Source organism: Rattus rattus, chromosome 2 (assembly GCF_011064425.1).
Source record: "Rattus rattus isolate New Zealand chromosome 2, Rrattus_CSIRO_v1, whole genome shotgun sequence".
NCBI classification, from domain to species: Eukaryota; Metazoa; Chordata; class Mammalia; order Rodentia; family Muridae; genus Rattus; species Rattus rattus.
In genome coordinates, this window is record NC_046155.1 from 204,772,964 (window position 1) to 204,798,599 (window position 25,636).

At 43.0% G+C, this 25,636-nt stretch overlaps 1 protein-coding gene across 5 annotated transcripts in view; it reads right to left on the reverse strand.

Annotated features, from left to right (window-relative positions):
• Positions 1-25,636, reverse strand: part of Ncoa7 (nuclear receptor coactivator 7) — a 152,153-nt gene that overhangs the window by 65,646 nt on the left and 60,871 nt on the right. For 2 of the 5 annotated variants that reach the window (XM_032894862.1, XM_032894861.1), the window contains exon 1: positions 15,878-16,060. The exons of the other annotated variants lie outside the window; for them this stretch is intronic. The gene's annotated coding sequence lies outside the window, so the exon portion shown is untranslated. Of the gene's footprint in view, positions 1-15,877; positions 16,061-25,636 lie in introns of those variants that run through there. 5 annotated transcript variants of the gene reach the window in all.

Consider the following 25,636-nt stretch of genomic DNA (forward strand, 5'->3'; position numbering starts at 1 on the left):
AGGAAGGTATCATAACATGGAAAAAGTTACATCATGTTGGAGTTTCCTAGCTTTTGTCTATATCCTCTGAACACTATTTAAAATTAAATAAAAAGTGAAGAGAAGTGAATGAAGAAAGTGCCAGGAATACCCACTGTAATCACCTTCCGGTAGCCACAGCAGGGTAACTTCAAAGAACTGAACTACTGAACTCAGACAAGAACATTCCATATAGCTCATGTACAAACAATTTAACCACAGGATTTTTGATTCTCATAACACATGTGAAAACGGGGTCACCTAGATACGAGAAGGTAAGCAACAAAACATTAACAACATTCTTCCTCTTTCTTAATTCCATCTAAAGAGTCAGAGAAACTGAAATTTGTTTACACGAGAGATGGACCCCAGGCTACCATCTCCAGAAACATTTCTCCAAAGGTTCTTTTCAGCACAAGGTTAGATGTTCATCCTCTCTTTAAAAAAAAAAAGTGTGTGTGTTGTGTGTGTGTTGTGTGTGTGTGTATGGGGTGACACAGGCCCATTTGGTCAGAGGACAATTTCCAGAAAGTAGATTCTCTTCTTTGATCATGGTGAAGGCTACTTATGTTTTTATTCATTTGTTCTTTTGAGAGAGGAACTCATCTAGTCCAGGCTTGCCTCAAACTCACTATGTACCTGAGGATGACTCTCGCCCCCTGATTATCTTGCCTCTGCCTCCAGAGTGCTGGCATCAGGACATCAGTGGTTTTATGCAGAGTTGGGGATCAAACCCAGGCCCCTGCATGCTAAGCAAGCATTCTCCTAACTGAGCCACATCTACAGTGCTGCTCAACCCCTTCAACATCGCCCTGTTACTTTCTCGACCAAACTCTGTCTTTCTCACAGACGCCATACATCGCTGTTACTGGGTTCCTTTGCTAGATCCAAGAAACGAGGAGAACTATTACAGGTCCACACACTTGTGGGCAGTTAACAGGGTATAAAACTAAAAAAGGAGGTGTGTTCTTCATAAACTTTTAGTATAAATTTATTATGTACACTTGAATTTATGAAAAAATTTCCCTTTTACTGGCATACGTTAAAGAAGCGTGTAACATGAAAATCAACTAGAACCAAGGCAGGGTACGAGAACATGGCCAAAGATGGAGGTGTGCCCGGGGAGTCCTGAGTGTTCGAGATAAAACTCCAAGAAAACAAAAGTGTTAGGACCTCGCTTTCTTAAAAAAAAAAAAAAACAAAAAAAAACAAAAAAAAAAACCCCAAAAAAACAGAGTTGCTCTTAGAATGTGCTTCTGTGCCCCTATCAAGTATAGTGGATATGAGTGCATTTCCTTCAGAGTATGCCTTACTATCATTTGTTCTTATTATTCATTATATCGTATTTATAATTCATTGTAATCATTCATCACATACTACTTATTTATATGCCTCTGTGGAAAAACACATTTTTGCCACGTGCGGCTTGTCCCTGTGACTGCCCTTTCCCCGTGTGGTTCTTCTTAACCCCCGTGTAAATTGATGCTCTGAATAAACTGGGCGATTGCCTGAGATTTTAGTCTGCCTCGGTTTTAGGCTCCAGTGTCTGGGCTCCACTCTCAAGAGAGGTAAACAAGAGGAGAGAAGATTCAGTCAGTCAGGAAGGTGCTGTTATACAATCTTGAGGGCCAGACTGATATGTCTGACACAGAGAGCCAAAGTGTGACATCTGTAACCTCAGCCTGGGAGGGGCAGAAGAGACAGCCGGGCCTCTGGAGCTTGCTGGCCAGTTCGTCTAGCTGAATGGGTGATCTCCAAGCTTAACGCGATCTGGTCTCAAGTAAGTAGAGACCTTGTGGCATGCATATGGCATCAAGCTACGCTGAAGATGTGGAAGCAGAACTGTGAGCCCCACGTCTGCATGAGATACACATTTACAATAAGTAAGGAAACACATCCCACACGACTCTGGCCTACACACACACACACACACACACACACACACACACACCCCTCCTTTCCAGAGTCTACAGATGTGAAATACTTGAGGTAGAGTTCAAAGGGAGCGGTCTTTGATGTCTTGGGCTGTTCTAATGACGTCTGATACATAAGGAAGAAGGAACTTCCTGGTACAGGTCAACTTCCCGGACGTGTCTGATTGTGGGTACAACTTTTCACTGCAGTAACATTACATTGGGAAAAATCACATGTACCTGTCAAAGCTGCGAGCCGAACACAATGCTCTATGGTTGGCCAAATGAAGCAGAAAGTCACTGGCCCATTTTAAGAATCGTAATAATCTCTGCTCATAGTGGCACAATGTAAAGTTCAACTTTACTTCCTACATTGTTTTCACAGATAGAAAGATGGCCAACCCTGTATACCAGTGAACTAAATCAAGACAGGCTCTGGAATTCTCAGTCCACGGGCAAGAGGGTTCTGATCCCGATGAGAGCAAGAAAGGGGCAGGTAGAGGCACAAGAAAGGACAGACTCAACTCCAGCTTTGAAGGTGAGAACCTATGATTAGCCTCAAAGATGCACCTGTCTGCTAATGACCTCTACTTCAGCCTTAGGCTTCCTCGTAGCCCCTTTATACCTACCAAATTCTGCCTCTCTTCCTTATTTCAAGGATTTGTTACAAATAAGAAAATGTGCCTATGGACAGAAGAGGCTAACCCCATATTCCTCAAACTATTCTGGACATTTTACTAGCTCTATCCACAAGATAAAATGAAAACGGGTTATATGAGCCCCTGTTCTGTTTGAGATGGGGATGCAGTTCAGTTGGTAGAAGGCTTGCTTGCCTTGCAAGTGACCCTGGGTATAACCTCTGTACAAGCTAGTTACAGTGCTGCATATCTGTAATCCTAGACTATGGGAGGTTGGCGCAGGAGGATCAAAGAGTCAAGGCCATCACTGGCTCCACAGAGAGTCTGAGGGCTACCCTTGGCTAAGTGTGGCTTTCAATGTTCTCAAAATTTTAAATAAATAAAGATACAAAGAGTACCAGGATGATAATATAGTCCAGATGATGAAACAGAACCGTCAACTCTCACTCTACTGAGAAAAGGTGATTTCAGTGACACCAAATGAGAGGGAATCAGAGAGGCAAAGGAAACTTTATCTGTGTTTCCAGATCTTTCAAAGAAAAGGAACCCTTGCGCTGTGACCAGCATGTCCCAATACTGGAAACTGATGCATTCGACTGTAACAGTTTGATGCCCATAACCAAGAAACCAAATCATGAGCCAGCTAGTGCACGTCACCAAACATCTGAGTACGATTTCACTTTGAGATCAAATTGGGCAGGTTCCAAGGGCAGCATAATAGAAAGCAAGTAACGTGAAAGTATTCTGCATCGAGTCGGTCAGCTATACCTTAGGGAACTGTCTACAGCAAGCCCACTAGCTGTACCTTAAAGACTGTCTTGTGTCAAGTACGCCAGCTATCACATAAGGAACTGTCTGTGTCAAGTTTGCCAGCTACAGCATAAGGAACCGCCTGATAACGTCATTGAGGAAGCAGTAAGGTATGTGTGACGCAGGATGAAAGTCAGAGCCTTGCACAACTGCCATTGTCATTAGTCATGTGCAAACGACATACGGAAACAGACATCTAAATAGTTGAGGCATCATCGAAGAAGCTTCATTCCAGAAATGTAGTCATGTGGTACTGAGATGACAGATTATTAAAACTCACTTCAAAGGGGAAAAAAGCCTTGTTGGTCACTGATACATGCCCCTCTCACCAGCGAAGCCATGTGAAGTTCCACTGCATTAAGGAAAAACCTCACAATAGTAGCAACAATGTTACAACCCTTTGAAAACTAAAGAGCAGGAACTGCCTTTACCTCCCCCTAGGTTATCTAAGCGGCACCAGCCACTGAGGAGACTTTCTGATGTGATGAGCAGAGAGCTCTAGGACTCCACCTTTCCTGAGCTGTCAGGCCTACTGGGTGGGCTTTAGAAAATGTTGGTACCTTTGAGTTATCCCTGGTCATTTAAGCAATCTCTGATACACGTTCTTGTAAGTAACTCCAGTAAACAGTTCACAAAGTTGGACTTTGGTGGCATTGTTTGTTACTTGGGGCTATCAGTAGCTCCTTATCTAGGATGAGTAGATAAGGAACTAGTTTGTTCCTGTCGAGAACAATGTCACGCTTACAGGTCTAGGGTGGCTGGCTAGGTACTTAAAGTCATTCTGAACCTTAGTTTACAGGTGCAGCTTAGCCCTAAGGTTTTTTAAAGAACGGGTCCCCGGGAGGATCAAGGGATCCCACAGGCATGGTGCAGTTTCTCTTACATGTTTCCCATCTCCCCGTGTACAGTGAGAACAAGTCCCTAAGAGCGACTGCAGCAAAGCCTGTAAGGTTTCTGCATAGGGACTCTCCCAGGACACTAAGTAACAATATAATGTCATAGGAAGCCAAGTCTACGACAGTTTGAAACCCCACAGACAAAGAGCAGGCTCCACTTTCCTAGGAATGTAATGTGGCAACACTGGAATGCGCTCCAGGCACCTGTATTTTTATCCAGGCTATCATGTAAAATTAAATTCTCTTAAAGTAGACCTCTGTAAGCATATCATAAACCAAGAGCAATTATGAAAAGCAACTCAATGTAGTTCAGTGGTAATGAGCTTCCCTAGTGTGTATAAGGCTGGGTTTCATCCCCAGTACCACAGTAAAATGAAAAAATAAAAAGAAAAAAAGAAAACACTAGCCAATTTCAATGAAGAATCTCTACATCAGGGTTTATATGCAGTTATCTTGGAGTCCTCAGTCTAAGTGAAGAATAAGGGTTTTAAGTATGAAAAGAAAAAGTGGCTATTAGATAGTTGAATTTTCTTTCTAAAGAACCAACATTGTCACAAGAATGTCAAAAATATATGATTGCTTAGAAAAGTGTCCAGACATAATAATCTTTGTTTTTGTTTTTTGAGACAAGTTTCCTCTGTGTATCCTTGGCTGTCCTGGAACTTACTCTGTAGACCAGGCTGGTCTCAAACTCAACAGCTGTAATAGAAATTGAATTGGGAAAGTTCCAGGCATGGTTTTGTCTACCAAGAAGATACTTAGCAATAAATGTAGCATGATAATACTAAGAAATAGAAATAATTCAGAACCACACAGTCTGCTGTTTTATACAGTTATAGCAAAGCAATTAAGACATATAATAAAAAGATAGGCTTTTAATATAGAGTAATATTGCCATTATAAACCAGTGAAAAAAAGCTAGATTTCTTTATAAATACCTGCTGGGCAGATTTAGTTTAGGCACTAAACAGACAACATATGAGCCCAGTTCTATCATTTAATCCCCATGCAAATTCGAGTGAATATGTAAAATAGGGATACCAATATATCTTAGACAAGGCAATTCTGGAAAAGCAATCTGCAATGAGAGAAACAAGAGCTCAAAAATAAGTAAATGAGACTGGGTAAACAAAAAGTTAGATCACTGAAACTCAAGATCTTAATGTAAGATAATATACTATAAAATAGATTCAGGATTTTATAATAAAGCCAGATGTGGTAACATATGCCTGCAGTTTCAACTACTCGGAAGGCTGAGACAGGGGATGAATTGAGTTCAAGAGTTTGCAGTCAGCCTGAGAAATACAAGATAATACCAATACTACTACTAATGATAATAAATATTAAACTCATGGAGCTGGAGAGATGGCTCAGTGGTTAAAAGCCAAGGACTCAAGTTCAATTCCCAGTGCCCACGTGGCAGCTCACATCACCTGTAACTCCAATTACTTCAATTCCAGGGTTTCTGACACCCTCTCACAGACAGGCTGACATTTAAAACACCAAGGGACATAAGCACAACCAACAAATGAGCTGGGCTTTCTTGTCTGGCCTCAGTGGGAGAGGTCACTTCCCATTTAGTCCTGCTGCGGCCAGGGCAGGTAGGTACAAATGGGGATTTCTCCTTCTCTAAGGAGAAGGGGAGGGGCTAGTAGGGGCTTGAGAGAGCAGGACTGAGAAAAGAGGAGGGGGACTATATTGGGATGCAAAGTGAATAAGTAAATAAATTAATTAACATAAATGGCTTTGAATAAAACATAGGACTTGGGTTTCTGCACAAAGAAACGTATTTTCCCCTGGTGATGCTAATAATTCATACTATAGGTTTGTCTTCAAAAAAGCACACTTAGTATGTTAATGCTTCCAACTGGAGTTGCTGAGAGATGATGAACGAACAAACTGAAAAAACTAAATTATGAACTGTTACAACCTTAAAACGTGTCAAGAGGCACTACGTTCAATTTTGCCCTCTGACACAGTAGTCATCATGGAGTATATGCTACTTCCTCTCCCTCCAGTACAGCACGCCCAGCATATTGTTATGGCTGCTTAGCAGTGCCACAATTTAATGTTTAACTAACGTGAGTCATGCTGCATGGAAATCTAGAGTATCTCAAGGGCAGAGGAACTGTCTATAGAGGACTGTTCTACCAGGCGCATGACAGTAGTCCTGGATGAATAATGAAGGCCATATCCCATAGATGGACAGCCCACAGAGTTTGCGAATATGGAAGGACAGAGGATTCCAGTGGCTTTGGTCAGCATCTGATCTATATTAGCCATAGACCTAGTGGGTGTTTTGAGCATGGCTACACATATGGCCAGGTCTAGAAGTGAGTCTAGTGTCCCAGGCATAGCGAACTCGCTTAAGTAGATATGGGTCAACGCCACCATCATTAAAACTACAGCGCAGTCTCTTCCTTCTTCTGGACTGAGAACCAAGAATGTTCTGGTTTGTGTTGGCTTGGTTTTTGCTCCAGAGTTGACTTGTAGAGCTGAGAACACTGCCCAACGCACCACTCTGGCTTTGTTGTCAGAGTGCAATGCTTTAGTGTCTGTCACATGCTAGCCCACACGTGCTCTGGTAGACTCCTTAGCGTCTCCCTTCTAACTCTGTAGAACAGGCGGCTGCTTTCTGTTGTACGTCATGAAGTCAATCAGGAAGGCAAGCATCCAGCCCACAGCAGACATCATCCAGAGGACATTCCTTCCAGCCTTCTTCCCAACACCTGTCCTCTCTTCTCCCCTTCCTAGCCTTTCTCACCCTTCAAAAGTTATGCTTTTTTTTAAAAAAAATCTATATTTTCCTCATTTTACATAAGTGGATTATGGGTAAATATGGACAAGTTAAATTTTAAAAGAAAATGTAGGAGAGATAAAAAGCCAATCATGCATGAATCAAATGTATACAGAACCCTTGCTATAGTCCATTTGTAAACCAGTGGCTAATAAACAACAGAGATTTAGTTCCCACCATTTGGAAGAGTAGGACTTCAATATCAAAGGCCTGGCAAGAGCCCTTGGCCACTTCATAGAATACGCATGGCCACTGTGTCCTCGTGTGGTAGAAAGGGCCAGTGAAGTCTCTTTTATGAGGAGCCTTAATTTCAATCACAAGAATGTTACCATTGAGTTCTACAGACTCCCCCAAAAGACCATACTTATCAATATGGCTGCCCTGAGAATGTGCACTTATGTCCTCCCCTCCCCCCACCCCACCCCACCACATCTCCCACCCCTGTGTATGTGTGACTTATGGGCCTTGTGCACACAAAGAGATCAGAGGACAACCTGGGAGAGTTAATCCTCCCAGCACGTGGGTCCGTCCAAGAGACTGAACTCAGGTCATCAGGCTTGGCAGCAGGCCTCTTTGCCCACTTAGCTATCTACCTGGCCCAAGGGAATGCACATTTTAACATGTGAATTTGGAAAGATACAAAATGACCTTAGCACTCATTAGAACAAAATAACAGAAATACAGTTCACCTCTGGCTCCCATTTTGAAACAGCCAATGTTTACCTTCTAATGAATCTACTTCCGGCTCCTTTTCATCTGACTTTTATATAGTTATACTACGTGAATTGTCATTTTACTCAAAATAGAACCATGTTTAAAACTATTTCCCACTGCATGCCGCTATGGAAATTTGAGAAGTTTCCCCATTTAATTAATTATATGTCTGTATCGTTTGAAAATGATACCTAAAATACATTTTATATCCATTATGTTAATTATATCTTCATGCAATTTCAAATAGTATGATAGTCACTACAGTGGGATCTTTTAATGCTTCTGTTTCTTTACAGTGAACTTTAGCAGAAAGATTAAGCCAAAGGGTATTCAAAAAACAAGGCTGTCGGTAAATATAGCTATACTGTCCTCCACAAAGATTAAACCAGATTCTCTCTACCATCAATCTGTTTATTGTGGTTCCGATCTTCATGCCCCTTAAAATTCCTATATTGAAATTCTTACCCCCAAGATTATGGTATTAGGAGACATAACCAGGCACTCATTATGAATGAGTCCAAAAAGGAGACTCCTGCCCCAGCTTCCCTCATAGACCTAGTGGAGGAAACAGTGCCCCAGAGACTCAGAGTTTACTAGTGTCTTGACCATGAAGGAGAGACCATGACAGTTCTGTGGTACATGAGCCACCCAGTCTCTGAGACTTCAGTGTCTTTTCCCCTTAATGTCTTTTCTGCCTTACTTAGTGATGATTTGACTTTTCAAGCTGAAAGTGCCAGTGATCATGCACTCTTGTCCAATACATGTGGTATTATATACAGTATTATAATACACAGTATTTCCATGCTGTGAGATTTTACACGGTACAGAGCACTACACATTAGGGAATGAATGCTGTCATGCAGATGGCCTATGCTTATGACAAGCCTAATCTCCGAACTCGAGATCAGATATAGGAGAACCTGGTTTTTTAATACTCAGCTTCTTGGTCAGTAGTAGCAGGTTTTTGTTGTAGCCATGACAAGAACAATTTTCAGGAGGCTGTGTTTGACACACGGGGTTAGGTAGGGATCAAGAAAGTTCTTGAGGCAAAGCTAGTTTACTAAGAGCCCTTTGCTTCATCACCACTAACTTCCAGACACTCAAATTCCCTACCCACTAGAATTTCTAACTCTGTTCCAAACTTTGGAACAATTCCCCTTTTACATTTTTTTAAGTAAAGGAAGTTTTACAAATAGGCTGAATAGAAATTCCCATAGCGGTACTGACGCTGGGAGTAGAGCATGGGACAAAAAACAAGACCACCACTGCACAGAAGCCCATGCTGGAGAGGCATCAAAGTCTTGATCAGTATAACCCTCTACAGCTTTCTACAAAATTCCTGGAATCTGGAAACAAGGAGACCTGTCAGCTGCAAAAGGTACTTATGAAGCATATGAGGTGAAAGAGTACCAAGCACATGAGACAGGAATTCCTCCCAGGGGAGAGTCTCTGTCTCTGTCTGTCTCTCTGTCTGTCTCTCTCCTCCTCCTCCTCCTCCTCCTCCTCCTCCTCCTCCTTCCTCCCTCTTCCTCCTTCTCCCCTTCTTCTTCTTCTTCTCCTCCTCCTCCTCTTCCTCCTCCTCCTTCTTCTTCCTTCTCTCTCTCTCTCTCTCTCTCTCTCTCTCTCTCTCTCTCTCTCTCTCTCTCTCTCTCTCGTTTTCCAATACCTGTTAGTCTGAGAATTATACAATTGGTTAGATACTCCATCAAAATGAGGGGTTAGATCAGGGTGTTGGGGGAACCAGGATGCATTTTCGATTCATGCTCATCACCAAGCATTTCTGGCTTAATTCTTGTGGTATTCACTGCCAGTTAACATGACTTCTTTTCTTAGGACCAAAATTTGAACGTACTTCATACTGAGAACAAGGCTCCCTTCTCAAGTTTGTTTCAGGAGATCTATGGTGCAAGAAACATGTTGGTGAACACTTGGTGTGTCTGAGAATGTCTGTCTTCGAACTTGAGAAGTAACTTTCACCTCTCAAATGAAAACTTTTGTGGTCCTGGAACAGAGTACTAGGTCTCTCTCTAAAGCTCTGGCTATCCTGGAATTCACTACATAGACCAAACTTGTCTGAAATTCACAGAGGTTGGTCTCTTCTGCCTTCTAATTGCTTGAATTAAAAGTATGTGCAACAAAATTTTATAGTTTTACTGATTTGACTTCATTTTTCAAGCCATTTATCCATGACCCATAAATCCTTCCTATGTTAACCTACATTTTCTCCTACATCTTGCCCTACATATCGTGAACTCCTTTGAGTTCTATGCTCAAAGAAGTGTTTACACTCCTGCATGCAGACGTCCAGTCTCACGGTGGCTGCAGTTACTTCTGTTCCCACGGTTTTTGTCTTTTCATGCAGAATGTGGTTTTTCCCTTTCCCCTCAGCCCCTTCCTCCACGTTCCCCCACATCTGACATCTTCCTTCTTGTCATTTTTTTCTTTAGCTACATTTCTGGTTATTTTACCAGAATAGGTAATTTTTTGGGACTAGAAATTGAACTAAGTCTGGGGCCTACAAGCGTGTTCTTTACCACTGAGACTCATCCCCAGCCCTAGGCTCGTGACATGTTCTTCTCACATAAAAGTCTATTTTAATCCTATATCCTTCTAATCTTTAAAATCGAAAGGACAAGAAGGCTTTCCACTCCTGAGCTGAAGATCATATATTAACGGCCTGGCCTATTTATGTTTGGAAGTAAACTTGTAAAAATACTATTCTAACCTTGACCTTCTAAGCCTGTGAGTTGAAACAAAAATCAAACAACAGACATGAAACTCACCTATGTGGTTTTAAAAAGAAGAAAACAAAACCCTTAGAAAAGTGGTAAGTTGTGCGGAAAGCTGAGTCGCCGCCGTGGGAAAGAACCCAGTCGCTGGCTTCTTTCATATGTTCATGAGAACAAAGAGTCTACAGCAAAGGGCCAGGAGAAAATTTCAGTTTGTGTTTTTTTAACTTTTCTTGTTAATCTTCTTTTGAATCAGCATGGAAAGCTGTAATGAATGTCGTAGACACGACAGGCTTGTTAATAAGAAACCACACGAGGCTGACCTTAAGATAAACACCTTCAACCACACACTGGGAAGCTCAGCAGAATTACCACGAATCTGAGGCCAGCCTGGGCCTACACCGTGAGATGGCCTCTCAGGAAAAAAGAAGGGAGACAATAAACGAAAGGAAGTGTAGGGGGAGGGAGAGCAGGAAGGGGAAAAGGGGAGAGAGGAAAGGGAGGGGCCTGAGGAGGAAGGGGAGGGGCCTGAGGAGGAAGGGGAGGAGCCTGGGAAGAAGGCTCATGACAAGTGATCGCATTAAGCTAATCTTTGGCTTTGGCAATCACAAAATGCCAAGCTCTTACATAGGAGTCTTTTACCTCCATTACAATGGTTTCCCAAATAATATTCTTTTAAGGTAGGTAGGAGATGGTGGCACAAACTTTTAACTGCAGCACTCAGGAGGCCGAGGCAGGTGGATCTCTAAGACTTCAAGAACAGCCTGGTCTACAGAGTGAGTTCTAGGACAGTCAAGGTTACACAAGCTGACACTGTCTTGAAAAAAAAAAAATCTTTTAACGTTTCTAAGGATCCTTGGCATTAACACATGTGTTGATTAACACACTGTGCTATTTTAATAATATACTTTATTCCAAGTTGGCTTATTTTCCTGACATAAAATCTGTCTCTTCTTAACCTTGTACTTGGATGGGCATGTTTCAAGTAAAGAATGGTCCTACGCTGAAGTCTCTGGACTCCTCATATTCCCATTCTACCTTTGTGACTTAGAACGGAAGATGTGCACTATTCTAACATTAAAGACTAACGAATGAAGTGTTCTTTTAATGCAAAAATACTTTGTTGCCAACTTGATAGAGTTTAATGCTGCAATAAATTAATCATCTTTTGGGAGGTTTAGAAATGTTCTGATGAACTGTATAAAACTTGGCTTGGCATGGTCGCACATGTCTTTGACCTGCCATGGAAGTGGCAGAGAGGCAAAAGAAGAATGATTTCTCTGAGTTCAAGGTCAGTTTTTTCTACACAGTGAGTTCTAGGCCAGCCAGAGCCACACAGGGAGACTCTGTCTTTAAACAATTTTTCTAAAAACATAGTAATAGCTAATTTTAAAAGCACAGTAAGACCACAGAATTACCAAACAGTTTCTTTTTAAAAAAATATTTATTTTTATGTTATACATGCATGCAGTACCTGAGGAGGTCAAAAACGGGTATTGAATCCTCTGGAACTAGAGTTATAGATTGCCATGAAGTTTCATGAAGGTACTGGGAATTGAACTCGGGTCCGCTGTAAGTTTAGCAAATGTTCTTTTTTTTTTTTTAAGATTTATTTTATTTATATAAGTACACTGTTGCTGTCTTCAGACACACCAGAAGAGGGCATCAGGTCCAATTACAGATGGTTGTGAGCCACCATGTGGTTGCTGGGAATTGAACTCAGGACCTCTGGAAGAGCAGTCAGTGCTCTTAACCACTGAGCCATCTCTCCAGCCCTTAGCAAATGTTCTTAAGCTCTGAGGCCTCCCTCCATCCCCCCACACAACTTAACAGTTTATGCCGTACAAATAGAGTAAGTGAAAAGTGTCCTATTTATTAGCAAATATACATGCAAACACGAGAAGCTTCAATTCACTTGTTCTGGAAACATTCTGCTTTTTACCGACTGGGTGCTGTGCTAGGTAATGTCTCAGATCATCTGATGCAAACCATCTTAATGTGATTACTTCCTTTTCCTACTTTCTTCTCACAAACAGAACAGAACATTTACAGAATCAGGACCATGTGGTTATAATGAGGCAATTCTAGTGACTAAGCCTCTCCATAATAGTCTTCATTGACGTGCTATCACAGGGTAATGAGAGAGTAGTGTATTGCCCGACACTTCAATGAGTCACAGATAGATCTATTTGAAAAAATCAAGAACATTTTGTCAAAATATCCTTTTTAGTTCAGGTAAATTACTTGGCGTATGCAGAATGGGCAACCAGTGGAAGTCACTACTTTCAACAAACTATATTTGCATAATTAATATCCTTTTGGCAAGGCCTTTGCTTTTGCTTTGTCATCCTATTAAGTTCTGTTTTTTTCCTGTATGCTAATATTTGAAAGAGTCCTGTAATGCATAAAATTCAACAAATGAAGGAAACAATCCTGCAAGGCATCATGGCCCAAGGAGGCAGAGGGAGGCAGATCTGTGAGTCTGAGGCCAGCTTGTTCTGCATGGTGTATCCCAGGGTAGCCAGAACTACAGAGTGAGACCCTGTCTTAAGATAAAAGAAAGGAAGAAAAGAATGAAAGGAAGAGAGGAAGACAGACAGACGACAGACGACAGCTTTATACTTTCTGTACCCAGATAGGACAGCTCTCACCTATTCCTTTTCTATTATGCACTCCTGAGTTCATGTTGTCATTTAGCACCACTAGCTAATTTTTGCCTCTGTTCCTGGGATCACTACTTTTACACATAGATTTCACCTTACATCTGTAGAGACCAATAAACAGGCACCTCTAGGCCCCTTGAGAGAAATAAAATCACATCTCTAAACACAAAGCCCATCACCTTCCTTCCTCATTCTTAAGGTTTCAAATTTGTCATATACTGACTGCTCCTTTTCTTCTCCACACATTATTCTAATTAGCCTATACTGCTCTTCCTGTGAGCAGAATCTCTCCTTAGAACTTCATTTCCCTAAGGGCTTGTCTCTGATCAGCACAGCCTGCCTTCATCAATTCAGATTCATCCTGGAAATAATGGCGCTTCCCCCAACTCTCTGAGTTTTACCAGGCAAATCTAAATCCTAAGCAGACAAGATCCTCCCTCTGTCAAGTCTCCTTACTGTCCTGCCACAGAGATGCAATACAGAAAGAGGCACAGGAATGACTCTTGGCTCAAGGTCTGATGCTCCCCCTAGTGGTCTAGACCTACATCCTGGTATGGGACTCTGAAAGGCAACGGACTGTGAGGCATTTGTCAATTATGGCTAAATGTGGTTGGAGCAAATGAAGCCTGAAATTTAGTGCCCCACCCAGAGGTTTGATCCCAGCAGTAGATTCTCCTGATGAAATTCCCCCAAGTCTCCAAGCCAGCAGCGGTCATAACTGTCATTCTTGAGGGATGACACAATGGCATCTCTACTTACTATTAACAAGGAAAACCACATAGCAATTTCAACTAAATGACTACACTGCTAAAGCATCCTGTGGAACTGTCCGGAAATGGAGCCAAAGAATGCACGAGTATTCATTCATCTATATGCTCAGCCTTCTACAGAAGGCACATTTAAAATTCATCTGTCGAGACAGGGAGGTAACTGAGTAAACTGCTTGCTTTGTATGTGTGAAGACCTGAGCTCCAATCTCCAGTACCAATATCCAGAAAAGGTCTGGCCCAGAGGTGGTGGCTCATGCCTTTATTCCCAGCACTCAGGAGGCAAAGGCCAATGGATCTATGAGTTTGAGGCCAGTCTGATCTACACAGTGAGATTCTCAAAATCTCCCCACCCCTCCACACATTCACACACAAGTCTGGTACGGTGGCCCATTTCTGTAATCTCAGCACCAGGAGGCAGAGATAGGTAGAACTTTGAGGCTGCAAGGCTAGTCTATCAGTTGAGTTATGGGCCAATGGGAGAGCATGCTCAAAATACAAGGTGGATGGTGATGAACGGTACCCAAGATTGACCTCCACTCACACAAATGGACACAGGTATGTCCATCATATACACAGACACGCACAAAGAGCGCCTGTCAAGGTGGAGACACTAGGGTCTCATCATCTGCGATCACTGCTTTCAGTACCTTTATGGTCCTATGTATAAAACCGCTGAGGAAGAGAAATAAACCCGGCTCGGCGGGCAAAGTGCCTGCTGAACAATTGGGGGCCTGAGTTTTGATTCCCCAAACCCATGTAAAAAGCTGAACATAGTGATGGTCTCCTGAACTCCAGGGCTGTGAGGCAGAGACAGGAGGATTCCTGGAGCTAGCAGGCCAGCCAGTCCAGAGAGTGACTTGAGGCTCAGTGAGACCTGGTCTCAGCAATGAAGGAAAGAGAATAGAAGAAGGTTCTGAAGTCAACATCTGATCCCTAGCAAGCACAGGCAAGCACATCTACATACACCCATACACACACACACACACACACACACACACACACACACACACACACAGAGAGAGAGAGAGAGAGAGAGAGAGAGAGAGAGAGAGAGAAGAAGCAAGTACATCCACACACACACACAAAGCACAGGCAAGCACATCTACATACACACACACACAGCACACACACACACACACACAGCACAGGCAAGCACATCTACATACACACACACAGCACACACACACACACAGCACAGGCAAGCACATCTACATACACACACACACACACACACACACACACACATACCCATACACACACACACACTCTCTCTCTCTCTCTCTCTCACTCACTCACTCACTCACTCACTCACTCACTCACTCACAAAAACAACAAAAAGAGAAAAAGCGTATTTCTCCTACAGGGAAAGTGTTCATTAGCACAAAGCACGTGGCAGACACACTGCTAGATGAAAAATGTCCAAGGCTGAGTGGAGTGTGTTGGTTCACAGCTATCTTTTTATATCATATAACACACACAATAAGAGCTAGGGTCATAGAGTACATGCTCTATATGCTGTGCTGTTACTAAAATGTTATCTCATAAATCATTGTTTTTGACAAATCATTACAGATTCTAATTTTTGAAGGTGGGAGTTTTTGTTTATTCTTGAGATAGGGTTGGGCTTTTTTACCCACGTAGAACAGACTACCCTGATCTCCCCATGTGGACCAGGTTGGCTTCAAAGTTGTGATGACCACTGTTGGTATCAGGAACGGCTTTAACTAAGACGAGTTCCTAACAACCACCTCTAGCTTAAAAGTTATTACAATTTGTTGTTGCTATGGGTGTCATAGTTTTGAGTCTCGTGTAACCTAGGCTGGCTTCAGTTGCCGTTCCTCTGGCCTCTTTGTCCTGAGCACAGGGACTTTAGTTTTATGCCACCATGGCTCAGCCTATGACAGCTTCCACGGTGTCATGAGTACTCACCAGCATTGTAGTATCTCTTCAGTTCCGTGCGCCTGATTTCCTTTAGCTGATTATTTTTTCTCTTCTTTTTCTCATCAGTGCTCTGGTCCCCCTCCGCTGCGATGTTGGACTTGTCTTGTTCCAAAATGACTGAATGAGAATCATCTTTCCCAGAGTGGCTCCGTGCGGCTGCAGCTGAGACTATCTCTGCATTTTGTTTGGCTTGTTTTTTCTTCTTAAGTCTACGAATGAAGAGGGGGAAACATTGGAGAAGTCATTACATGCCATTTTATGCTGTGGGACTCTGAAATGGAATTGTCTATACATAAAACAGTCTGATACCTCCCCTGCCTCCCGCCCCCCCCCCTCTCTCTCCCTCTCTCCTCTTGGCAAGCACACAGACTAGCTTCTAGCTCACAATCACCTTGTCCCAAGTGCTGGGCTTACAGGCTTGCAGGCCTGGGTCCTCTCCACCTTTCTTTGGGTAGGACTGGGGATTGAATCCAGGGTTTATACATGATAGGCAAGCATTTATCCTCAGTTCTGTTTTAACTTAAAAGAAAAACAAGGAAGAGGAAGAAGAGGAAGAGGGAGAAAAAAAGAGCAAGAACAGGTTGGGGATTTAGCCCAGGGGGAGAGCGCTTGCCTAGCAAGTGCAAGGCCCTGGATTCGGGCCTCAGCTCCAGGGGGGGGGGGGGGGAGAAGGAGGTGGGAACTTAAAGACAAAGTCTCACAAAATTATTCAAGTTATTTTTCTTTTCTAATCGCTTAAATATTCTAACACGAAGACCAGAGGTCTTTGCTCAATTTTGCATCCACAATACAAAATCTCAGAAGTACTGGATACGTTCTAGGCCTAAGGAAAATGACATTTTCCTATGGGTCTGAAATGATGAGTATTGTTACTAAATCGAGATACAGTAACCCACCTATAAAGCCTCATTTGGGGCACTGCATGATTTTAAAAGTGTTTGTGATTTTCTGTTGTACCTAAGAACTGAGAGACAAGCAGGAATGAAATGTTTTATACTGGTTTGAAGCAGGATCAGGAATTATAACACCTGACTCTGGTTTGTGTAACTCTTCCCTTTACATAGATGATAGGAGCCCTAGAGTGCTACATCTCTTGAGATCTAAAATCCACTCAAAATGGTATGGAATAGACACTAGTGCGATCATTGTGATTACTAATATGAGAACTGGCCGATTACTTAGTGAACATCTTCGATACTTTCAATTCTTTATTCCCAAGGCCAAGTTGTTTGAGCTGAAGTTAATCATCATTCACTGAATCTAGCCCTTCCCTAGGAAGGCATGCTCTGCAATGAACTGGTCAACAAGTCCTTGAGAAAGTTCGTGTTCTATAGAGCGTAAGTTCTTTCATAAGGTCTGTAACCTCTTGAACCTGGGCGCTCTGTTTAAGTATAAATACGTTGAGATTAGGCTCCTTCGGCTTGGGTAGGAAGAGACTTCGGATTTGAAGTTTGCATCCTGTTACACAGTTCTCATGCCTTGGGCTCTCCAGCTGAAGTCAACACCTACACAGCTTGTTGAACACAGTGTCTTCACCCCTTTGAGCCAGCATCTTTGGTCCAGATAGATAGAGACTCTGTGTGCAACCCAGCTACAAGCCTTGGCTCTATCGTGGTGTCCTGCCTGCAGGCTATGCTAGTGCAGTGGTGGCACTAAGCTTGAGGACGTGACCAACTGAGGTCTGATGTGACGTGAGGCTTACTCCATGATATGGAATCCATATCCAACACTTTGTGAGTGACCAAGAACCTGAAACTAGATAGCGCAGAGACCTAGGACAAAAAGGGAAAGAGGGGGAAAGTAGCAGTAAAATGACTCCTTATGATATTAGGGAATACTCATGGACCAGTGCCTGTCTCAGCCACCATCAATCAGAAGCTTCCTTCCACCTCTGATGGCGACAAATGGAGAGATCTACAGCCAGACCTCGTGCAGAGAATCGGAGACCTTGGAACACTTAGCCCTAAAGGAGACGTTGGTATCAAATCCCTCTATTAAGATCTTGGAAAACCGTGTAGAAGAGGAGGAGACATGTAAGAGTCAGCGGTAATGGAGGACTCCAAGAAAGCAAGGCCTTCTAAATCAACAGGACTGACGCACATATGAATTCACTGACACTGAGGCAGCATGCACCAGGCATGTATGTCTGTGCAAGATGGGGGTCCTAGAGCTGAAAGCAGTGGGCAAGCATGCTACATGCTACCCTTCACTGAGCACCAAGGATGCCAGTTCTAAGACTTTCATTTACTTGTATAAATAATAGTCTAAAAGCAAGACAGTGGGAAAAGGTCCAGTGGAGTACACATCTTGTCTCTGTGTGTTTGTCTGAACACATACACACACACACACACACGCACACACACACTTACAAATCAAAGTTAGGGGACTACAGAAACGGATTACTTTCGGTGAGCACACTGTTACTTTTCTCTCAGGTTTTAAGCCACTTAATTGGTAAAAGAATAACTTCATGAAGTTAGGCCTGATGATCCCTCTACTAAAGTAGAACTTTTCCAATCAAGTTACCACATGAAGCTTAACTTGCTCTGTGGAGAGATCAAACATCTCTTTGGGGTGTGGTTTCTGTAAAGACCTGAGTCCTTTGCTCAAAATGCTGGTTGTGGGTGGGCAGGCTGGTCCTGCTCTATGCATGAGCCCATCAAAACTTGCTTGAAATGAACCTTTCGTGTCATTCAAAAATGAGTGTTTCTAGAAGGAAGCAGATGCATAAAATTAGCTCTGTTGCTATCTCCTGAGATATGCTGGTTCTTTTCATGTTCTGGATTTTTCCACTTGGTGTCCTCATTTCACCTGCTCCCGGCGATAATCGAATCCACCCTGATCTGGGCCGCGTGTTTCGATGAGCAGCAGCAGTGTTTGGGAACACCTCATTAGACACTAACTCTCGCTCGTGGAAATGAGAAAATGGGATATATTGATTTACTCATATCTTTGTCTCTTTCTTAGCAATTGTTTCTTCAGAAGGGAAAAAAAAATGCTAGAAAAACAGGAATACCGAACTGGTTTAGAATAAAATAGAATACACTTTAGCTCTTTGAATTTCTAAAACCAGTTTTTGTTTTGAATAGAGTAATCTGTTGTTTTGGACATTATCATTATGACTAACTGGAACACAGTGGTCTTGCAGCTGGAATCAGAGGATTTCCTGCAGCCCTGATAGGAAGCCCTTCCTTCCAAACACAGGAATAGATACCGCCTTTTCCAGGCGGGGGCACTGGCAGCCTGGCGAGTGTGGCAGGGTTAATAAGGCTCAGACGCTGCTCTCTGCAGCTTGTTAAGTTTTCCCCTCTGTTTTCGGAATCGACATCCAACAGAGTAACTTTATTCTCACAAGAGAGATTTGCTGTCGCTGCACTGAGATAAACTGGAGCAAAGTGTGCACTTGTGCGCATACGTGTGTGTGTGTGTGTGTGTGTGTGTGTGTGTGTGTGTGTGTGTGTGTGTGTGTGTCTCCAGAGTCCGGCCCTTGACATATTCCTTGATAACTGGCCGCCTTATGTTTTGAGATAGGGTTCTCACTGGGCCTGGGGCTCGCCTACAAAGCACAGCATTACATTTAGCACTTGATTGCTATAGGCATAAGTAAAGGAAACAAGTCTTCATTCAGTTGGATTTCCCTTTCTTTAAAATAAACCACAAGTACAAGAACAAACATTTCTACCTTTCCCTCCCACTGTTCCATTTAAACCTGTCCCTTCTAGCTGCTAAATCTCCCACCCAAGTCTTCTTCTCTTCTTGTTCTTCTCCCAGTGAGTACGTCAGATGCTCTGCCTAGATGACTTGCCCAATACTATTATGGTTTGTTTCACTGTGAAAGTGGCACTATACCTTACTCCAACATTCAAACTGTGGAAAAGTCAGAATAATTCTCATGTGCGGTGACTGAGGGAGCTAATAGGAAAGCCAGAAGAAAGGGGAGAGGCCATGCTGTCTCTTCCTTCTCCCTGGGGTGCACAGAGCACCACCGGCATGCTGCTGGGAGGACTGCTGTGGTCCCCAGTCTCCTTCGTACCCAAGTGAGGCTGGCATACCTTTGGTAGTTGGGAACAGGGTCCCAGGTAGGCATTTCCCCTCAGTTCCTCCCCACATGCCTGGCAGGAAGGGGAAGGCAGAGTACAGGATGGGGTGGATCGGGGTTTGATTTCCAAGTGAATGCCTGGAGTATGGAGCAGCTGGTGAAGAGAAGGCCTTCCCTTAGAGAAGCCCTCGCCCCAACCCCAGTGATCCTTAATGAAGAGAAAGTCTTTGCTTGTTGAAACTGCTTTATTTGATGGTGAATGAGAATTCATACACCTTAGTCAGGGTGAACCAGGGATTGAAGACCTCTGCCAGATGGAATACCCAAGTAGGGAGGTTCATTTGCTGAACCCTCAGGGGCCTATCTAAATACCTCACTAGCATGGAGAACTCCAGGTTTTTATGCTACCTGACTTTCCTCCTGTAGAGGCCAGTTGGGGTTGGGGACTCAGAATCCTCCAGACAAAGTCTGAGAAAGAGAAAACCTGCTAACAAGGAGTCTCCCATTTTGAGTGGACTCAGAGGCTATCTGGTCATGGCGGACTACAACCTCCATTAGCAGTTTTCCCACAGGGAGATGATAGTGAGCAAAGTGAGCCATGGTCTGTCTGGACTTTCTAACTTCCTACTGTGGCATTCAGAAGAGCTTGTTTATTGGGAATCTGTAGCTCTTTTTTTTTTTTTTTCTTTTTTTTTTTTTTTTTTTTTTTTCCGGAGCTGGGGACCAAACCCAGGACCTGAGCTAAATCCCCAACCCCTGAATCTGTAGCTCTTGTACATTCAAGTAAAAGGCAAGATGTAAGCATAACACTCTCTCCCTGTTACTGTGCTTGCCACAGTGAACAAAACAACTAGGTGATACTGTTAAACACTTTGTATAGATGAGTGAAACCAGATTCCTCGAGTATAGAAAATGAGTTTGGGACACTGGCATTCATCGGACATGGCTTTCAAAAACCTCTCTGATTCTACAGTCCCTTCCCTGGGGGCAATGCAGGGAGTGACACAGAGTCCTGTGAGACTGAAGCAAGCTCTGACCCTTGCAGTGAGAACATCTGAGGGCAAGGACTTCTCCTGAGGCTGAGGGAAGCTTATGTTTACTGCTTCATTACTGCTTTGTGAATGGGCAGCTACACAATGGAGCCAGGGTTCTTTCAAATCATGCCCCTGCGGACCCGCCCGTGCAGACGCACCCCTTCACACCTGTTCTGAATTCCTACTGTGTTTTCAAGAATGGATGTCCACCGCTTGCTACAGATTATTTCATATGAACAGAAAAATGCTACGTTATAATTAAAAATATATTAAATAGATGGGTTAGGGATTCATTCAGCTCTGTGGGATGGTATTTACTTGGCATTCGTGAAGCCTTGAATTCAGTTCTCAGCGGTGCAAAAATAGCCAATGAAACCACAGCCTTCTTTAATTAATAAATTTTGACTTTTCTTAATTTTGAATTCAAAGTTCATGTGTCTCTGAAAATTGTACCACAGAAGTAGCTACCTAGTGCAGCACTGTCCCATAAGATAACCAGTAGCCAGCTACCCACTGGATTCACGTTTATTTTGTATATGTTATTACTATGTGTGAAGAGGGGTTTCTATCTATCTATCTATCTATCTATCTATCTATCTATCTATCTATCTATTATGGATGTGTATACCATGGTACTTGTGTGGAGGTCAGAATCAATTCTGTGGAACAGGGGGTTCTCTTCTTCCACCCTTTATGTGGGTTCTGGGGACCAAACTCAGGTGCCATGTTTTTAAAGCAAGTACTTTTATCAAAAAGCTACCTTACTGGCTCTGATTACTGAATTCAATTAAGATATTTCAAAGTTATCTAAATACTTAAAATTGAGTTGAAGATAATGCATTTTGACCCAGAGGCCAGCCAGCCACAGTGCCCTTTGGTGGAAAGACCAGAGAGAAGAGAGAAGCCAAATGGTTTGGTCGTTATGAAGAGAATTGGAGACACGAGGGTGAAGGAGAATGCCTGATGTGAGCAGCCTGAGTCCATGAAGTCCCAGCCTGTGCTGCCAGTGAGGCCATGTCTGGGCTGGTGGCCATGCAGCAAGCAGGGGTCTGTGTTGATGTCTGTCCATGTCTTGTATTAACACTAAAGATCATGTGGACATCCGTGGTCTGGGCTGCCTCCCTCCTGAGAACATACTGATGTCCAGGGGCTGTGCAGAGTTGACCATACCCCTTGCTGGCTTCAACACTCAGGAAAGTGGGCCCTCTAGTGGTGTGGTGAGGATGAGCCAGCCCCATGGGCATGAGAGCAGGAGAGTTGGCCTTGCCCCTTTCCAGATGTGGCATTGGGTGAGCCTGGGCGGTGATGGAGAGTTTTCCCTGGTGGTGTGGGGCTGATGGGCTGACCAACTAAGCTACCACCCAGGCCCAGATCGGGGGCTTAGGGTTGGCCCTCCCGAACATCTACCTCATCTACGAATTGAGTGTGTGAAAGGGTCAGTCTTACAGGTAAAAAGCTGCAGGATTTCCATGGCACAGGACAACAGGATATCTGAGAGGAGTCCCAGTGAGAATCCAGTATGGAGAGTGAAACAGAAGCCAGAGGCTTCTAACAAGACTCATTTGCAAGTAAAGATGTATGGACAAAGGGGTGCACTTGTGTGACACACAGTGACACACTACAATAACCAGATGTTATTGTATGTTTTAATTTTTATCGTTTTTGCTTTTTACTTTCTTTGGGCGGGGGCAGGTTGCAAGGGCAGAGGGCAGATACAAAGGGATGGGGAGATGAATGGGACTGAGGTGCATGATGTGAAACTTAAAAGTTATACGTAATAAGTTAACATAAAAATACTACATTCCAAGTGCTTAATGGACTTGTGCAAGCAGTAATATGGGGCAATGTTAGTCAGGACAATCCTCCCACTGCTGGCAGCTCTGATCATAGCTACGCAGCCCTACTGGCTGAGGTCAGTGGAGAAGGGAAGATGAGAGTTGTATTCAAACCCCAATGCGGATATCCCTGGGCTCTGTGTACAGGATACAGGTACACACACTCATGGTGAAGCGAATTTCCCAAAAATCAAGTTACTAAGGACACAGAGAAGGGAATGAGAAGTTTCTCATTGTATTTTCTTTTTCTAGTTTTACATTTTTATACCACGTACAAGAGGTATGTAAATTTTTAAATATTTAGGGAAGTCTTGAAGAGTCTTTCCTTCTATAAGAACTTAGGATATATATTTTGTCTAAAAGTTGAGTCTGATTTTTTCATAAAAATTATCAATAAAACCTTGTAGACTTTACAGGACTTAGTGGCACACACCTTTGATCCCAGCACTCAGGAGGTAGAGACAGTTGGATCTCTGTGAGTCTGAGGCCAGCCTAGTCTACATGGAGAATTCCAGGACAGCCAGGGCTACATAAAGGGACCTCCATCTCTAAAAAAGAAAAGAGAGAAACTTGGAAGGTAGAAAGATGGCTCAGTGGTTAAGGACGCTAGATGCTCTTTTAGAGTACCTGGGTTTTATTTTATTCCCAGCATTCACATGGCAGACCATAATATTCTGTAACTCCAGTTCCAAGGGATCCAAACCCCCTCTCCGACCTCTTGAGGTACTGCATGTGTGAGTGGTACAAAGGCATACCTGTAGGCAGAGTACTCATAAACATAAATAAAAGGAAATAAATCCTCAAAGAAAGGGAGAGAGAGAGAGAGAGAGAGAGAGAGAGAGAGAGAGAGAGAGAGAGAGAGAGAGAGAGGGCGCGAGCACGAACAAACCTTGGAAGATCTTTAACAGAAGCTAAGGGGCTGAGTTACAAAACTGTCTTTGCGTGTCTGTTACAAAAACAAGAGCAGGCAATTTTATCTTTCTCATAGATAAGGAAGGCTGAGAAAAGCTGGGCCCATTTCCCAAGGTCACAGGGCAGAGGCACAGGCATTCACAAGTCAAGCCTTGCTCTCACTGCCTCAGGCTGCATGCTGAGGGTGTTAGCACAGAGGGCACTGTCTCTTGGCCTTCCAGTAGGGCAAACTGGGCTGGGGAACTCTATGGCCTCCTAGCCTTGGCAAGGTTGATGAAGAGCTGCCTCAAACTGATTTGAAGAGAGATCTGGGTTCTGGCCTAGGTCCATTCAGTGATCAGTTCTGTGACTTCCTTTGTAATTGTCCCAAAGTAAGCAGAGACAAGGGACTGAGATTTTTCTTAAGGTCTTGCCTGGTTTTAACAGTTACACTTGGCTGAGAAAATTAGGAAATATGCTAAAGCTATTCTGATATATAATTTTTTTTAAATCTACAGTAAACCTACTCAGAAGTCTGACACACCCCTATGTTTGTCTTAAGACAAACATGGGTGTATTTTCTTTCCACTGTAGAAGTTCCAAACTCAGGGAAGTCCAGAACTCAATAGGCTGATCATCTACATATAAAATCTCTTGGAAAAAAAAAGGTAAGTCAACAACAATAACAACAAAAAACACCGGCTGCTCTACAATTTGAGGCCAACAGCTCTAGAAAGAAAAACATAAAATGCCAAAATCAACAAACCATGGGAGATGTGTGGTGAATCCTCTTAATACAAAGCTTCTCCCTGGAACTGACTTCTAGGGAAATAGATTTTAATATAAAAGATGTAGTCAATTATAACATTAGTTCACGAAAAATGTTACATAATAGTATTCTAGTGTTACTTCATCTTGTGAAAATAAATGACAAATACAAAACACTCTCCCAGACCAACTACAAGCAAATACACACACACACACACACACACACACACACACACACACACACGCACACACACAGGTAAACACGCACAGGTAGATATTTTGGTGGATTCAGGATTACAGTTGGCCACTGAGGACAGGAGAACTTCCATAATTATATAATTTGGTGCTGAACTCTTTCAAAATGAGGTAGGGACCTCTTTTGTAATCACAAGAACCAACAGAAACATAAAAATAGCAGCAGCTATAGAAACATTGTGTCAACTCTTGCCTAGTGGCGTATCCTTCCTTCTGACCTCAACTGTTGCAGGGAATGTGTGGAAAGTGGCCCCACCCTACCCCACTCCTTCCTGATTATCAGAGGCACTCATTTATCTCCCTCAAGAGACTGTTCTGTCCCTCAGTTCTCTGCTACACATGTCACCAGACCTTCTGACCTACAGAAGGTTTACAAAGCCTGACTCTTAACCCCATCTACGCTCGAGAAAGCAAAGGAAGGAGCCCGGCAACTGTATAAGATCATTTGTGCTCCAATAACCATTTGTTCCTCAGGTGTACATCTTTAGCAAGTTACTAAATCTAGGCCTTGGGTTCATGGTCCTTGCCATAAAAATTAACTTTGGTTGGTTTGTGTGATGTTTAAACGGTCCAGGAAAGGTTTGTTATTGAACACACCCTGTGCTTGGTTCACAGGAGCTGGAAAACACAAATTAGTACCTGCGGCTGCTGTTGCTTTTGTTTCACTGGGAGATTAAGGATCCAAGTAAGGGAGAGCCCATAAGAAGCACAGCCTAGACAACACAGAGAAGGCCTAGGCTCAGCACGTCACAGGCATGAATGCAGGCTGGCGTTCTTTTTCTCACTCGTATAAACTCTTAATTTTGTTATGAGTGTAGTCACTGGCAGACTACTTGTTATTTCTAAAAGAGCACCACTTTTTACATTCTAGTTCATTTCATGGTTTTATAAATTAGAGGTTTGGTTTCCCTACAAATCCAAAATT